General features: G+C 54.1%; 4 non-coding genes across 4 annotated transcripts; all 4 read right to left on the bottom strand.

Moving 5' to 3' along the window:
* On the bottom strand, positions 1-192 carry LOC142791528 (U2 spliceosomal RNA). Its single transcript, XR_012890274.1, has one exon. It is a non-coding gene; the product is annotated as a U2 spliceosomal RNA (small nuclear RNA).
* A 2,342-nt stretch (positions 193-2,534) lies between these two features.
* Positions 2,535-2,730, bottom strand: LOC142791476 (U2 spliceosomal RNA). Its single transcript, XR_012890245.1, has one exon. It is a non-coding gene; the product is annotated as a U2 spliceosomal RNA (small nuclear RNA).
* Positions 2,731-11,437: 8,707 nt separating this feature from the next.
* Positions 11,438-11,629, bottom strand: LOC142791527 (U2 spliceosomal RNA). Its single transcript, XR_012890273.1, has one exon. It is a non-coding gene; the product is annotated as a U2 spliceosomal RNA (small nuclear RNA).
* A 2,341-nt stretch (positions 11,630-13,970) lies between these two features.
* LOC142791526 (U2 spliceosomal RNA) lies at positions 13,971-14,162 on the bottom strand. Its single transcript, XR_012890272.1, has one exon. It is a non-coding gene; the product is annotated as a U2 spliceosomal RNA (small nuclear RNA).
* Between the last annotated feature and the right edge of the window lie 2,300 nt (positions 14,163-16,462).

Genomic DNA, 16,462 nt, shown 5'->3' with positions numbered 1-16,462 from the left:
GGTGAGTGGGCCGATCCCGGAGGTAGTGCAATACCGGGCCAACCCGTGGCGGAGGTGAAGCAAGCTTCAAGCACTCCGCCGCATCACAAAAATAAGTTTAATATCTTGGATCCAAATAGGATCCGTATCAGATATTAAGCTGATAAGAACAGATACTACACTTTGATCTTAGCCAAAAGGCCGAGAAGCGATGCAATTCATTAGCACGTAATTAAAATCCATTCTTTCACACCTCGTACTTAGTTCTGGCCAAAAGCCGGGCAAACAGTAGCAAAGCAATTCCGACGTCCACCCATGCACAACCAGCATTGTGCACCGACAGCGGCAGCGCTGGCTTCACGGCATTGCTTTTATCCCCAGTCCGCTTGAAGTTTCTAGTTTCGCTTACAAACATGTTAAAACTGAAACCTTCTTTTTCCCAGAGGTCGAAGCCACGCGTGCTTGCTTGCATGCGTACTCTCTATGCGCCCATGACGTCACACCAAATGCTTGCCGGCGAACATTATCAGGCATGTCGCGAGAGATGCTACAGCACTTGTTTTAAAAACTGATGCATAGTGTACATGTCCAACTCGAGCACCAAAGTCTGGAAGGAAAAAAAAAAAAAAAATGATTGTGCAAAATGTGAATACGTCACCCATCCAACATGGCTTCTACGCCGGCTGCCCAAGCAACGCCTCTGCAACGACGCCCACAATCATCGGCAAAAAGGTGAAAAGGTGGTGCCTTTGGCTGCTTCAGCACGCTCAACATATGCCTTGCAAGTTCCGACGTGTCGGAACACCGCACCGAGGTCGACGAAGGTCCTGCCGTGAAAGGCAGACCCGGGAATGCGTGCGAAACGTCTACCGCGTGGGTTGGTTGTGAAGCCGGTGAATGAAGGATCATGTGGCAGAGGGTGACGGAACGTGAGTGTGCGACTTGCCGCTGCGATGTCGTTCAAGCGTTCAACGGGCCGGCAGGTTCTGTCTGTCGTGGTCGAAAACGTCCGAGTTTTGCTGATTCCGAGGGGTAGGAGTGCTATGGTGGCGTGTACGAGGCGCTGGTGCGGCGCTCCGTCGATCGTGCCGGACGGACATGAGGCGGCCGAAGGCGGTCGTCAAGTGGTCGCGGAAATCAGTGGAGAAGTACTCGCCTGCGCTTTTCGTCGAAGACTCGCGACAGACGGTCTTCGGGAGACACGGGTGGTTGCACAAATGCGACCGTGCGTCAACGTGCAGCCATATTCGTGGATTATTTCGCCCCATTACGATAGCTTCGTCACTGCGCTCGCTGGTGTTGCTTGTTTTTGTTGACCTTCACTTGTGGCTCACACCCACTGTGGGGGATTGGCTGGTTTGTTGTTCTGCTTCTTCGACTTCTACATACTCGGCTTAGTGAAGCTGTGAGGAGTGACGAGTGGGTACGGAGGCAAAGCGCGCCCGGGGCGTGATCTCACGCGTCCTGGGGTCCACGTCGCTTCAGGTACGTGCGTGGTGCGTCCGTACGTCTAGTGCGCAATTTCCTTGGAACTTCCAGCAACTGGCAATTCCATTGAGGTGAGCGTGCGAGGATGTTCGTTGTAATTAACGAGAGCCAACGGTGGATGAGCTGGTATGAGATGGTGTTCAGAAATGAAGTGTTTGATCAACAAGGCGATGCCCGCCGTGGTGGTCTGATGGCCGTAAGGTACTCGGCTGCTGACCCGCAGGTGGTGGGATCGAATCCCGGCCGCGGCGGCTGCATTTCCCTGTGCTCAGATTAGGGTGCACGTGAAAGAACCCCAGGTGGTCGAAATTTTCCCATAATCATATGGTGGTTTTGGGACGTCAAACCCCAAAGGTCAGTGGACATAGGAAAAGCACATCGGGGCTTTGCCGCTCCACCGTACAGCAGGTGTGTGCGGAGTGGGTCCTGTGGCGTTCTTTGCGATTTTAATTTGTGATGGGGAATAGTGTAGATGCGTAGACGTGGCGAGAGCACGCGTCTTCAGGTTCAGACGCCGCGTGAAGATGTGAAATAAAAATGCCTTCGCTTGCCACTGCAACTGTAAACAGAAACACCAACCAAACCCCATTTTCTAGAGGCTTTTTTATTTTTCGTTGCGAAACGGGTGAATTCGAAAAGCGGAAATAGCTTGGCACATACATACACACTTCTACACACATACATACATACACATCGCACATGCATACACATCGTATACACACTTCTAGCTTTCCTCCGAAACAGTAATGATAATTTCCTCAATAGTTTTATTAATATGAGTAGGAATGTTAAAAAAAATAAGAAACTTGAGTATGTACGTGTGAACATAACAAAATAAAAGAGACCCTCCATATATGAAATACACACGGAAACATTTATTTTCCCAGAGCAATCGTAAGTGTAAACACAGCTAGCGCACTCCCTGCACGCGAATACCGCGTCAGCCGGGGCGGCGTGCCGCCACCGTCTCGGACACTCGACGCACCCACGCCGTTTACCCCGGTATCATGGGTAAATCCGAACACTCCTTCTATCATTGAATTTATTGTCGAACTCACCCCGCAGGGGGTGAGTGGGCCGATCCCGGAGGTAGTGCAATACCGGGCCAACCCGTGGCGGAGGTGAAGCAAGCTTCAAGCACTCCGCCGCATCACAAAAATAAGTTTAATATCTTGGATCCAAATAGGATCCGTATCAGATATTAAGCTGATAAGAACAGAGTGTAAATTTTAGTGTAATTTTTTTTTTTCTACACAAAGGGAAATTTTATTAACGAGTCACACGTTGCCCTTCACCGAGGGGCTACAACACAAATGGACAATAGGCTCAGGGTCACAAAATAACATGAGAGGTACCGCGACATGGGTTGAAATCACGCAGTAGCAGCAAAGTACATTTTCCAGGTTACAGCCTTATACACCATTTCAAGAGGTGTTTACCATGCAAGATTAACATGTGCATTCATTTAAGAGAAAAAAAATAATTATAATAATAATAATGATACAGAAACATGGGATCAAACACACAGTTGCCTACACATGTGTTGAGAAATTGCACAAGCACAGTGTGTATTGTGGCTAAACAAAAAAGACTCTTGCAAAACACAGAGGGTTATACAATCTCAAGGGGTGAAACAAGCACGCGGACAATAAAAACGAAGATACTAGTTTAAAGTAGAAACGTGGGTTAAGGGGTCAACACCATACCGAGCGGCAGTTTGGTGGAAGAGGGTTAGAAGGGGGTGATGGGGAGGCGCAGCTTGCCATTTTGTAGTACGAAGAACCTCGTGTGCCATCGGCGAAGGAATTTTTCCTCGCCGCTGGTTTCGAGGTCCTCTGACAGATAGTGCCACAACATCAAGCGTATCTTGGCTACCGCGGGGAAGGCTGCCCGTACTGGTTTGTGCCTAGCTTCGGCTAGGCAGCGCCGGTTCCAAAGCACGAACAGTGTGCACGCTACCACCAGTTTGGCGAATGCGCCTCTGTTCCTGGCGAGGGCTGGAGGAGGGCGGATGCGAAACTCTCTCGCCACTATCCGCCACACCGGCTTAGCTGCGGGGCACTTGTGCAGGGCGTGTGTAAGGGTTTCGATGGAGGGGCAATTGGGACAGCGGGCGGAAGGTACGATGCCCAGCCTGTGTAGGCGCTGGCGAGTTGGTAGGACGTCCCAATTCTTCCTCCACGAGAAGTCTGCTACCGGTTTGGGCATTCTCCGCCCATCTCTGCGCGCGTTTTGTTGCCATTTTTGGGACTGCCTGCATTCTTCCTGCGTCAACTGGTGCCGCGCAATGTCCTCCGCGATGCGAGCGGGTGGGGTTTTATCAATATCACATTCGGAGGCGTCTTTCACAAGCATCCGCATAGTGTTTGCGGCGCCCTTGTAAAAGCTCGAGGGAGCTTCCGCAAGAGGAGTGAGGGGGCGCTCCGCATCCAGGAAGGCAGCGTTTGTGCTGCACCAGTAGCGCATGATGTCCCTCCCTACGTATCCGGGTGTTTGGAACAATGCCCTAGCCGTTTTTAATGCGAGCACTTTGCTAGTAGTGGGCGGGTGTGATAATCCGAGGCCACCCTCGTCCGTCGAAAGGTGTAGGAGGGTGCGGCGTATGGGCGCGGGCTTGCCATCCCATAGGAAGGCACCGATCATTTTCATCAGCCTTGTAGCTGTCTTAGCGGGCATCACGGCGACTCGACTGGCGTAATACGCAAAGGCGCAAATGGTGGTTGTCACTGCCAGGGCTTTTTCGCGCAAAGACATGCCTTTTGGGCTGAGGCGCTCTATCGCCACTTGTGCGCGTTCCAACGCTCGCTGCCAGGTTTTTTCCGCCACGCCGCCACCAAAGAAGTAGATGCCCAGTACCTTGACGGTGTCCACTGCGCGCAGCTCACCCAGGGCCTCTCGGGGGAAGGCGCCAAAGGCGATGGCCTTGCTTTTCTCCATGTTAAGGAGCGCGCCTGAGGCGTCCGCGTAGGGTGCGAACGTCTCCCAGAAAGCCTGTAAGCTTGCCGGGTCACGGACAAACAACGAAACATCGTCCGCATAGGCGAGCACTTTGATTGTGGCCTCCCCCGTTAGTGGGAAGCCCCTAATGCGGTCGTTGTTCATGATTCTTGTCAGCAGCGGCTCGAGCGAGAGTATGAAGAGGGTGGGCCCAAGTGGGCATCCCTGGCGGATACCTCTCTCGTACGCGAAGTTAGTCGATGAGGCGCCATTTACGACTACGTGGCACGTGAGATCTCTGTACAGTAGGGCGATGCTTTCCACAAAGTGTGCGGGGAAACCGAAACGGCACAGGACTTCGAGCATGTACTCATGCCCAACTCGATCGAAGGCCTTCGCTTGGTCGAGCGATATGAAGGCGCCCGACAAAGATTTGGCAGTCAAATATTCGAAGGCATCCCGCGTGACCGTCAAGTTGGCGAAAATTGATCGGCCCGGCACTGCGCAGGTCTGTTGTGTTGAAACTATAGTCTGTAGCAATGGTTTCATGCGGTTGTTTAGCAGGGAAGCCACCACCTTGTAGTCAGTATTCAGAAGGGTGACCGGCCGCCACGCCGAAAGCTCCTCCTGCTGGGCGCCCTCCTTGAGGAGGAGGACGATCCTCCCTACGCCGAAGGATGGAGGTTTCCGGTGATGGGTGACCACCATGTTTACCATCAGCACGAGGACGTTCTCCAGTTCATTCCAAAAGGTGGAATAGAAGGAAGCTGTGAGTCCGTCTGTGCCAGGAGCGGAGTTCGGTGGCATGTTCTTGATGGTAGTCCTTACTTCTTCCGCTGTTGCATCACCGCCCAACATTTCAGCTTCGTCCTGCTCGAGGCGCGCAAGGTTACGACAGAGCTCTTCATACAGATGCTCCCCGTCTGGGGTGCCGGCGCAGACTGTGTTTCGAAAGAGGTCTGCAAAGTAGTTCCGGAAGGTCATGCCAATGTCATCTGGGTCAGTGGCGAAGGAGTTGTCCGGGCGCTGAACCCGCGTGATGTGGACACGGCCGTTCCCGGTCACCCCATTTGGGTCTGCTTCGGCCTGGTCTTTGGGTGGCCTCCGCGCACGTTGTTGGAGTAGCCGGGTATGTTCGGCCTCCAGAGCAGCGAGGTAGCCCCGCGTACAGTCCGTCAGGGTGTCCGCCCCCCTGATGATACGGATCCTGCGTAGGGTCTCATTCAGTCTGTCTGTGATCCTGCGCTTTCGGGCTTTTCCCTCGTCCTGGAGAATGGTCCTCCACTCTGCTTTCAGTGCTTCCCATGATTCTGGGGTTACATCTGAGACTTCGTAAACTGAGGCCTGAATGCGCTCTCTGATTCGTTCGACGCTATCCTCGTCGAGGAGCAAAGCCGCGTCAAGCCGCCAGCCATGGTTGCCACTGAGAATTCCGGGGCGGCACCTTATTGTGGTGACAAGTGGGAGGTGGTCGGATCGGTTTGCGAGAGTGGCAGGGAGGGGCAGGACCTCGCATGCCTCCACTGAGGAAAGGAGGAAGTCGGGCAGGTAGGTCCGGTCGATACGAGAGGCGGTGAACTGTGAGGAGCGCGTGGGTGCGAAAAGATCGCCATGGACGTGAATCCAGGCATCCGTGAGGGATAGGTGCCTTAAGAGCGCCACGAGCTCCTTCGCATGGTAAGTGGAAGCTCCGCGGCCCGGCCCCCTGACGTCCCTGTGCGAGTCTATTACGCAATTGAAGTCTCCCAGGAGAATGTGTGGGAGTGGTTCTGAGAGCATCTGGAGTAATTCTTGGAAGAAGTTATTAGTTTGCGTACGCGTCACCGGGGCGTAAACGTTGACAAAGCGGCACCGCTTCCCATTAACAAATAAATCTAACAAAAGAGTGCGGCCGTTTGCGCCGAATGTGCAAAAAGCTTTCTGCCGGAAGCGGCCCGTAATGAAGATGGCCCCCACCCCACATGCCCTCGCGTTTGTGAGTGAGAAGAAGGCGTCGACCCGGAAGGTTCTCTTGAAGGTGGCGACGTCCAGCGGCGATCGAAAATTCGTCTCCTGAAGGAATAGCACATCGATCCCCAGGGACAGGGCAAACGCTAGGACGCTTTCCTGTTTTGCCCTATCCCGGAAACCCCTGACATTCCAAGAAGCTATTTTAAGGTGAGGCATAGCGGAATAAAATGGGTAATGGGAAGGAGGAGATGGGCCCTGTCATGATGGCAACAGGGCGCAAGAGCTGAGAAGCGCATGCCTTACTGAAGGAGCAAGCAGCCTTGTACAACCTCAACTGGGAGTCGCAGAGTGTAGCTCGGGAGGGAACGACCGAACGAAGCGAGAGCGCGCAGAGCAGACCGCCGCCGGGCGCGCGGGCGAGAAGGGCCCCCGGGCCGCGAGGAGAGGAGGAGGGGAGGCGAGGTAGAGTAGAGAGAGGAGGCGGCGCATCGCTGCTGGCGAGGAGACGGAAAGGTGAACCAGAAGGAAAGAAACAAACTAAGTAGGAGCAGACGACGCGAGCTGCGCGGCCGTAAAACATAGAGGGAAGCCAGGCGGAATCAGAAAAATATGCCCGGCACCGAGAACGCGAATAGCGTCTGCTCACACTCCAGGCGGAGAGGCGCGGCGCGTCCGAGGCGCGCAAGCAACCCCCCCCCCCCCACCCCGACGCCGCACGCGCCGAGACGCCCGCGGCCTACTCGCTTGTTTCACCGCCATCCGCGGGGGGATCCCCCTTGGACGCGGCGTTATTACCCAACCTCGGGGTCTTCGCTTTCGGCGGGGCGTCGCTGTCACTGCTTCTAACTTCTAGCCCGGTCCGCCGCTGCCTCGCCTCACGAGCGGGGGAACCCTCACGGGAGTCGTGGTGCGGCCCGTCTCCGTGACGTCGACGCGAGCGAGACCTCGGCTCGCGGCCCTTGTCGCGACTCGAGGCCCGCGCGCCCGAATCGCGACCAGCCCCGTCTCCGCGGCGACGACGCGAGCGCGAGCGAGATCTCCGCTCGCGGCCAGGCGACGGGTGAACCGCGGGCGGGTCCGGTCGCCGGCCCTTGCGGGGCGCGTCCCGCTCGGTGGAACGATCTGACGACGCGTGGTCATCAACCTCGGGCAGTGCGTAGTGCCCGCGGCTGACGATGGGCCTGTCATCACGGGCCGGGGCTTGCGGGAGCCCACCCAAATCCTGTGCCAAGACAGGGGCCAGCACGTTGGCCGGCGCGTCGGAGATGGGGTGGCTCGTCTCCTCTTGCTCGGGAGACGCCGGGGACGCGTCTTCTAAGGTAGGCAAAGGCGGCCAGTCCTCGGTGCCCGATACACTTGCGGGTGTTGTAAGGGACGCCGATCGCGTCCGGCCCGTCTCGGTATCAGTCGTTTCTGCGCCAGAGGACGCCGACGCCGAACTAACGGAGGCAGACGCTCCGCGCGTCTCTTCCTTAACATCCGAAGACGCCGCGCTGCCGCTTGCGCTTGAATCTGATTCCCCGTCGCGACGCCAAGAGAGAGAGCCCCTTGCGGTCGTGCGGGGCGTGATCTTCGGCGTGAGGACCTGTAGACGCGAAGTGGTCTCTCCCGACCTCGGCGAAGGGGCGCCGGATGGCTGACTAAGTGCTGCGTTGGTGACTGTCAGCACTGACGAACCGCGGGCAGCGGCCGCGTAGGAGCGCCTGCGGAAACACTCGCGCGTCCCGTGACGACCCCCGCAACGCGTACACTCGGCTGTGCAGCCCTCCGTGTCGTGGCCGAAGACGCCACAACGCTTGCAAAACGCGGCCGTGCACGCGGTGGCCATGTGCCCGACCTCGCCGCAGCGCGCGCAAACACGGCGCATCCCGCGGTACTCAAACATTACTCGGTGGCCCGCGATGGTGATGAAGTTGGGCACCGGTCGACTCATCTCAATTTTTACAACTCGAACACCGCTAAGCTTATTAAACCTCGTTGTTACAGGGGCAAAAGAAATGCCCTTAATTTTGCCGTACTGCGCAAGGGCGTTGCCAAGCGTCTCGTCGGACATGTACACAGGGTACCGGTAAACGTTAACAAACGTGACCGGTGGCCCGACGGCCTCAACCGGCACGTGCTGGTCGTTCACGCGGAAGCCTTCCGCAACCATTAACTTCGTCGCCTGGCTAGCGTTCCGGGTACAAACGAGAAACTTGGCACCGCCCATGTGCTGCAACACATAAACGCTATCGTCACCGGCAGTCAATTCAACAGCGTCAATCAAATTGTCTATGCTTACGTCGCCTTCCGGCGCGGTGAACAAAAAACAGTTCTCCCGGGCTGGGAGCTCCATTGGGGTCGCCATTCTTGAGGACGCTGGTCCCAGGAGGGCGAGACTTGTGGAAACTTGTAATGTGCAGACGGGCTGCACTCTAGTAGAGTGGGCGGCTCAGCCGAGGCGAGGACCGCTCAGTAGAGGTAGGTAGGCGCCGCGAAGACGGCAGGGGGACTCCGGGGCAGCAGGCGTTGTCCGGGTCCAAGCGGCTGCAGGCATCAGGGGGCACCAGGCGGGAGCCGGGAACCCAGGAGCGGCAGACGCGCGCGGAACGGAGCAGCGCTGCTACGGGGCGTCTTCTTTCTTCGGTCTTCAGAGGGGCCGGGGGCCGACGTCAGCGTGACGTGACCCCAGGTCTCGCAGGGTGACTCGTAGAAAACAGCTAGCTCGACACTTTGATCTTAGCCAAAAGGCCGAGAAGCGATGCAATTCATTAGCACGTAATTAAAATCCATTCTTTCACACCTCGTACTTAGTTCTGGCCAAAAGCCGGGCAAACAGTAGCAAAGCAATTCCGACGTCCACCCATGCACAACCAGCATTGTGCACCGACAGCGGCAGCGCTGGCTTCACGGCATTGCTTTTATCCCCAGTCCGCTTGAAGTTTCTAGTTTCGCTTACAAACATGTTAAAACTGAAACCTTCTTTTTCCCAGAGGTCGAAGCCACGCGTGCTTGCTTGCATGCGTACTCTCTATGCGCCCATGACGTCACACCAAATGCTTGCCGGCGAACATTATCAGGCATGTCGCGAGAGATGCTACAGCACTTGTTTTAAAAACTGATGCATAGTGTACATGTCCAACTCGAGCACCAAAGTCTGGAAGGAAAAAAAAAAAAAAATGATTGTGCAAAATGTGAATACGTCACCCATCCAACATGGCTTCTACGCCGGCTGCCCAAGCAACGCCTCTGCAACGACGCCCACAATCATCGGCAAAAAGGTGAAAAGGTGGTGCCTTTGGCTGCTTCAGCACGCTCAACATATGCCTTGCAAGTTCCGACGTGTCGGAACACCGCACCGAGGTCGACGAAGGTCCTGCCGTGAAAGGCAGACCCGGGAATGCGTGCGAAACGTCTACCGCGTGGGTTGGTTGTGAAGCCGGTGAATGAAGGATCATGTGGCAGAGGGTGACGGAACGTGAGTGTGCGACTTGCCGCTGCGATGTCGTTCAAGCGTTCAACGGGCCGGCAGGTTCTGTCTGTCGTGGTCGAAAACGTCCGAGTTTTGCTGATTCCGAGGGGTAGGAGTGCTATGGTGGCGTGTACGAGGCGCTGGTGCGGCGCTCCGTCGATCGTGCCGGACGGACATGAGGCGGCCGAAGGCGGTCGTCAAGTGGTCGCGGAAATCAGTGGAGAAGTACTCGCCTGCGCTTTTCGTCGAAGACTCGCGACAGACGGTCTTCGGGAGACACGGGTGGTTGCACAAATGCGACCGTGCGTCAACGTGCAGCCATATTCGTGGATTATTTCGCCCCATTACGATAGCTTCGTCACTGCGCTCGCTGGTGTTGCTTGTTTTTGTTGACCTTCACTTGTGGCTCACACCCACTGTGGGGGATTGGCTGGTTTGTTGTTCTGCTTCTTCGACTTCTACATACTCGGCTTAGTGAAGCTGTGAGGAGTGACGAGTGGGTACGGAGGCAAAGCGCGCCCGGGGCGTGATCTCACGCGTCCTGGGGTCCACGTCGCTTCAGGTACGTGCGTGGTGCGTCCGTACGTCTAGTGCGCAATTTCCTTGGAACTTCCAGCAACTGGCAATTCCATTGAGGTGAGCGTGCGAGGATGTTCGTTGTAATTAACGAGAGCCAACGGTGGATGAGCTGGTATGAGATGGTGTTCAGAAATGAAGTGTTTGATCAACAAGGCGATGCCCGCCGTGGTGGTCTGATGGCCGTAAGGTACTCGGCTGCTGACCCGCAGGTGGTGGGATCGAATCCCGGCCGCGGCGGCTGCATTTCCCTGTGCTCAGATTAGGGTGCACGTGAAAGAACCCCAGGTGGTCGAAATTTTCCCATAATCATATGGTGGTTTTGGGACGTCAAACCCCAAAGGTCAGTGGACATAGGAAAAGCACATCGGGGCTTTGCCGCTCCACCGTACAGCAGGTGTGTGCGGAGTGGGTCCTGTGGCGTTCTTTGCGATTTTAATTTGTGATGGGGAATAGTGTAGATGCGTAGACGTGGCGAGAGCACGCGTCTTCAGGTTCAGACGCCGCGTGAAGATGTGAAATAAAAATGCCTTCGCTTGCCACTGCAACTGTAAACAGAAACACCAACCAAACCCCATTTTCTAGAGGCTTTTTTATTTTTCGTTGCGAAACGGGTGAATTCGAAAAGCGGAAATAGCTTGGCACATACATACACACTTCTACACACATACATACATACACATCGCACATGCATACACATCGTATACACACTTCTAGCTTTCCTCCGAAACAGTAATGATAATTTCCTCAATAGTTTTATTAATATGAGTAGGAATGTTAAAAAAAATAAGAAACTTGAGTATGTACGTGTGAACATAACAAAATAAAAGAGACCCTCCATATATGAAATACACACGGAAACATTTATTTTCCCAGAGCAATCGTAAGTGTAAACACAGCTAGCGCACTCCCTGCACGCGAATACCGCGTCAGCCGGGGCGGCGTGCCGCCACCGTCTCGGACACTCGACGCACCCACGCCGTTTACCCCGGTATCATGGGTAAATCCGAACACTCCTTCTATCATTGAATTTATTGTCGAACTCACCCCGCAGGGGGTGAGTGGGCCGATCCCGGAGGTAGTGCAATACCGGGCCAACCCGTGGCGGAGGTGAAGCAAGCTTCAAGCACTCCGCCGCATCACAAAAATAAGTTTAATATCTTGGATCCAAATAGGATCCGTATCAGATATTAAGCTGATAAGAACAGATACTACACTTTGATCTTAGCCAAAAGGCCGAGAAGCGATGCAATTCATTAGCACGTAATTAAAATCCATTCTTTCACACCTCGTACTTAGTTCTGGCCAAAAGCCGGGCAAACAGTAGCAAAGCAATTCCGACGTCCACCCATGCACAACCAGCATTGTGCACCGACAGCGGCAGCGCTGGCTTCACGGCATTGCTTTTATCCCCAGTCCGCTTGAAGTTTCTAGTTTCGCTTACAAACATGTTAAAACTGAAACCTTCTTTTTCCCAGAGGTCGAAGCCACGCGTGCTTGCTTGCATGCGTACTCTCTATGCGCCCATGACGTCACACCAAATGCTTGCCGGCGAACATTATCAGGCATGTCGCGAGAGATGCTACAGCACTTGTTTTAAAAACTGATGCATAGTGTACATGTCCAACTCGAGCACCAAAGTCTGGAAGGAAAAAAAAAAAAAAATGATTGTGCAAAATGTGAATACGTCACCCATCCAACATGGCTTCTACGCCGGCTGCCCAAGCAACGCCTCTGCAACGACGCCCACAATCATCGGCAAAAAGGTGAAAAGGTGGTGCCTTTGGCTGCTTCAGCACGCTCAACATATGCCTTGCAAGTTCCGACGTGTCGGAACACCGCACCGAGGTCGACGAAGGTCCTGCCGTGAAAGGCAGACCCGGGAATGCGTGCGAAACGTCTACCGCGTGGGTTGGTTGTGAAGCCGGTGAATGAAGGATCATGTGGCAGAGGGTGACGGAACGTGAGTGTGCGACTTGCCGCTGCGATGTCGTTCAAGCGTTCAACGGGCCGGCAGGTTCTGTCTGTCGTGGTCGAAAACGTCCGAGTTTTGCTGATTCCGAGGGGTAGGAGTGCTATGGTGGCGTGTACGAGGCGCTGGTGCGGCGCTCCGTCGATCGTGCCGGACGGACATGAGGCGGCCGAAGGCGGTCGTCAAGTGGTCGCGGAAATCAGTGGAGAAGTACTCGCCTGCGCTTTTCGTCGAAGACTCGCGACAGACGGTCTTCGGGAGACACGGGTGGTTGCACAAATGCGACCGTGCGTCAACGTGCAGCCATATTCGTGGATTATTTCGCCCCATTACGATAGCTTCGTCACTGCGCTCGCTGGTGTTGCTTGTTTTTGTTGACCTTCACTTGTGGCTCACACCCACTGTGGGGGATTGGCTGGTTTGTTGTTCTGCTTCTTCGACTTCTACATACTCGGCTTAGTGAAGCTGTGAGGAGTGACGAGTGGGTACGGAGGCAAAGCGCGCCCGGGGCGTGATCTCACGCGTCCTGGGGTCCACGTCGCTTCAGGTACGTGCGTGGTGCGTCCGTACGTCTAGTGCGCAATTTCCTTGGAACTTCCAGCAACTGGCAATTCCATTGAGGTGAGCGTGCGAGGATGTTCGTTGTAATTAACGAGAGCCAACGGTGGATGAGCTGGTATGAGATGGTGTTCAGAAATGAAGTGTTTGATCAACAAGGCGATGCCCGCCGTGGTGGTCTGATGGCCGTAAGGTACTCGGCTGCTGACCCGCAGGTGGTGGGATCGAATCCCGGCCGCGGCGGCTGCATTTCCCTGTGCTCAGATTAGGGTGCACGTGAAAGAACCCCAGGTGGTCGAAATTTTCCCATAATCATATGGTGGTTTTGGGACGTCAAACCCCAAAGGTCAGTGGACATAGGAAAAGCACATCGGGGCTTTGCCGCTCCACCGTACAGCAGGTGTGTGCGGAGTGGGTCCTGTGGCGTTCTTTGCGATTTTAATTTGTGATGGGGAATAGTGTAGATGCGTAGACGTGGCGAGAGCACGCGTCTTCAGGTTCAGACGCCGCGTGAAGATGTGAAATAAAAATGCCTTCGCTTGCCACTGCAACTGTAAACAGAAACACCAACCAAACCCCATTTTCTAGAGGCTTTTTTATTTTTCGTTGCGAAACGGGTGAATTCGAAAAGCGGAAATAGCTTGGCACATACATACACACTTCTACACACATACATACATACACATCGCACATGCATACACATCGTATACACACTTCTAGCTTTCCTCCGAAACAGTAATGATAATTTCCTCAATAGTTTTATTAATATGAGTAGGAATGTTAAAAAAAATAAGAAACTTGAGTATGTACGTGTGAACATAACAAAATAAAAGAGACCCTCCATATATGAAATACACACGGAAACATTTATTTTCCCAGAGCAATCGTAAGTGTAAACACAGCTAGCGCACTCCCTGCACGCGAATACCGCGTCAGCCGGGGCGGCGTGCCGCCACCGTCTCGGACACTCGACGCACCCACGCCGTTTACCCCGGTATCATGGGTAAATCCGAACACTCCTTCTATCATTGAATTTATTGTCGAACTCACCCCGCAGGGGGTGAGTGGGCCGATCCCGGAGGTAGTGCAATACCGGGCCAACCCGTGGCGGAGGTGAAGCAAGCTTCAAGCACTCCGCCGCATCACAAAAATAAGTTTAATATCTTGGATCCAAATAGGATCCGTATCAGATATTAAGCTGATAAGAACAGATACTACACTTTGATCTTAGCCAAAAGGCCGAGAAGCGATGCAATTCATTAGCACGTAATTAAAATCCATTCTTTCACACCTCGTACTTAGTTCTGGCCAAAAGCCGGGCAAACAGTAGCAAAGCAATTCCGACGTCCACCCATGCACAACCAGCATTGTGCACCGACAGCGGCAGCGCTGGCTTCACGGCATTGCTTTTATCCCCAGTCCGCTTGAAGTTTCTAGTTTCGCTTACAAACATGTTAAAACTGAAACCTTCTTTTTCCCAGAGGTCGAAGCCACGCGTGCTTGCTTGCATGCGTACTCTCTATGCGCCCATGACGTCACACCAAATGCTTGCCGGCGAACATTATCAGGCATGTCGCGAGAGATGCTACAGCACTTGTTTTAAAAACTGATGCATAGTGTACATGTCCAACTCGAGCACCAAAGTCTGGAAGGAAAAAAAAAAAAAAATGATTGTGCAAATTGTGAATACGTCACCCATCCAACATGGCTTCTACGCCGGCTGCCCAAGCAACGCCTCTGCAACGACGCCCACAATCATCGGCAAAAAGGTGAAAAGGTGGTGCCTTTGGCTGCTTCAGCACGCTCAACATATGCCTTGCAAGTTCCGACGTGTCGGAACACCGCACCGAGGTCGACGAAGGTCCTGCCGTGAAAGGCAGACCCGGGAATGCGTGCGAAACGTCTACCGCGTGGGTTGGTTGTGAAGCCGGTGAATGAAGGATCATGTGGCAGAGGGTGACGGAACGTGAGTGTGCGACTTGCCGCTGCGATGTCGTTCAAGCGTTCAACGGGCCGGCAGGTTCTGTCTGTCGTGGTCGAAAACGTCCGAGTTTTGCTGATTCCGAGGGGTAGGAGTGCTATGGTGGCGTGTACGAGGCGCTGGTGCGGCGCTCCGTCGATCGTGCCGGACGGACATGAGGCGGCCGAAGGCGGTCGTCAAGTGGTCGCGGAAATCAGTGGAGAAGTACTCGCCTGCGCTTTTCGTCGAAGACTCGCGACAGACGGTCTTCGGGAGACACGGGTGGTTGCACAAATGCGACCGTGCGTCAACGTGCAGCCATATTCGTGGATTATTTCGCCCCATTACGATAGCTTCGTCACTGCGCTCGCTGGTGTTGCTTGTTTTTGTTGACCTTCACTTGTGGCTCACACCCACTGTGGGGGATTGGCTGGTTTGTTGTTCTGCTTCTTCGACTTCTACATACTCGGCTTAGTGAAGCTGTGAGGAGTGACGAGTGGGTACGGAGGCAAAGCGCGCCCGGGGCGTGATCTCACGCGTCCTGGGGTCCACGTCGCTTCAGGTACGTGCGTGGTGCGTCCGTACGTCTAGTGCGCAATTTCCTTGGAACTTCCAGCAACTGGCAATTCCATTGAGGTGAGCGTGCGAGGATGTTCGTTGTAATTAACGAGAGCCAACGGTGGATGAGCTGGTATGAGATGGTGTTCAGAAATGAAGTGTTTGATCAACAAGGCGATGCCCGCCGTGGTGGTCTGATGGCCGTAAGGTACTCGGCTGCTGACCCGCAGGTGGTGGGATCGAATCCCGGCCGCGGCGGCTGCATTTCCCTGTGCTCAGATTAGGGTGCACGTGAAAGAACCCCAGGTGGTCGAAATTTTCCCATAATCATATGGTGGTTTTGGGACGTCAAACCCCAAAGGTCAGTGGACATAGGAAAAGCACATCGGGGCTTTGCCGCTCCACCGTACAGCAGGTGTGTGCGGAGTGGGTCCTGTGGCGTTCTTTGCGATTTTAATTTGTGATGGGGAATAGTGTAGATGCGTAGACGTGGCGAGAGCACGCGTCTTCAGGTTCAGACGCCGCGTGAAGATGTGAAATAAAAATGCCTTCGCTTGCCACTGCAACTGTAAACAGAAACACCAACCAAACCCCATTTTCTAGAGGCTTTTTTATTTTTCGTTGCGAAACGGGTGAATTCGAAAAGCGGAAATAGCTTGGCACATACATACACACTTCTACACACATACATACATACACATCGCACATGCATACACATCGTATACACACTTCTAGCTTTCCTCCGAAACAGTAATGATAATTTCCTCAATAGTTTTATTAATATGAGTAGGAATGTTAAAAAAAATAAGAAACTTGAGTATGTACGTGTGAACATAACAAAATAAAAGAGACCCTCCATATATGAAATACACACGGAAACATTTATTTTCCCAGAGCAATCGTAAGTGTAAACACAGCTAGCGCACTCCCTGCACGCGAATACCGCGTCAGCCGGGGCGGCGTGCCGCCACCGTCTCGGACACTCGACGCACCCACGCCGTTTACCCCGGTATCATGGGTAAATCCGAACACT

This window comes from Rhipicephalus microplus, unplaced genomic scaffold (assembly GCF_043290135.1).
Source record: "Rhipicephalus microplus isolate Deutch F79 unplaced genomic scaffold, USDA_Rmic scaffold_168, whole genome shotgun sequence".
Lineage (NCBI taxonomy): Eukaryota > Metazoa > Arthropoda > Arachnida > Ixodida > Ixodidae > Rhipicephalus > Rhipicephalus microplus.
Note: the sequence above shows the minus strand (reverse complement) of the source record. Positions and strands in the feature narration are given on the sequence as shown.